Raw genomic sequence first — 983 nt, forward strand, 5'->3', positions numbered from 1 at the left:
AAGTTTTCTATTTTTATTAGAGATAGGTCTTGCTCTTGCTCAGGCTAGTTTTAGACTCCTGACCTCAAGTGATCCTCCCTCCTTTGCCTCCCAGAGGGATAGGATTACAGGTGTGAGCCACTGTGCCCAGCTCCCCTGGGCAACAGGGGAAAAAAACAAATAAAACAAAAGAAAACAATGTCTTGCTCTGTCTCCTAGGCTAGAGTGCAGTGGTATCATCAGGGCTCTGCTACAACCTCAAACTCCTGGGATTGAGCAATTTCCTGCCTTAGCCTCCAAGTAGGTGGGAGTACAGGTGCACACCATCACACCTAGCTAATTTTTCTATATTATTTTTTGTAGAGATGAAGTCTTGCTCAGGCAGACCTCTTGCCCCAGCCTCCCAAAGTGCTAGAATTATAAGCAGGAGCCACCATGCTGGCCTTGAATACTTCTTAAAAATCTCTTCATTCCATTAAAATTCCTTTGCTCTGCTTTTCCTTCTTGAAATAGTTTGTTCTTTTTTTTTCCTTCCTTTCTTTTGTATCCTGGCAGTATAATTTCTTGGCTCTGCCATTTTCTCTCAGTATTGTTTATTCTCTCAACATTTTACTGTGAAGAACCTTTAAGCATACAGAAAAATTGGAAAAAATCGTACTCTATGTACCTACCACCTAGATTCTACAACTTAACACTTTTTAGTATTGATTTTGGTCTTTATGTTGATATGTATAGCTAATCAACTTCCTGAAACTTTCTAAGGGAGCGAGCTTTTTGTGCTTTGTTTCTATACCAATGGTATTATACATGTGCCTGGGGTGTTTGAAATTTCTTAGTTACAATGTATGCACATATTTAGCTTTACTAGGTAGTGCTAGATTACTTTTCAAAGGAGAATACATGTATACCAATTTACACTCTTCAATAGAAGAATTTATATTTCCTTCTTCAGCAGAAGAATTCATATTATTGCATTTTTAATTTTTTTTTTTTTTTTTTTTTTT

The 983-nt window shown here is 37.1% G+C and overlaps 1 protein-coding gene across 1 annotated transcript in view; it reads left to right on the top strand.

Moving 5' to 3' along the window:
• Positions 1-983, top strand: part of SKP1 (S-phase kinase associated protein 1) — a 20621-nt gene that overhangs the window by 14883 nt on the left and 4755 nt on the right. The gene's annotated exons all lie outside the window — the stretch shown is intronic.

This window comes from Otolemur garnettii, unplaced genomic scaffold, assembly GCF_000181295.1.
Source record: "Otolemur garnettii isolate 467f Iridium unplaced genomic scaffold, OtoGar3 scaffold00003, whole genome shotgun sequence".
NCBI lineage: Eukaryota > Metazoa > Chordata > Mammalia > Primates > Galagidae > Otolemur > Otolemur garnettii.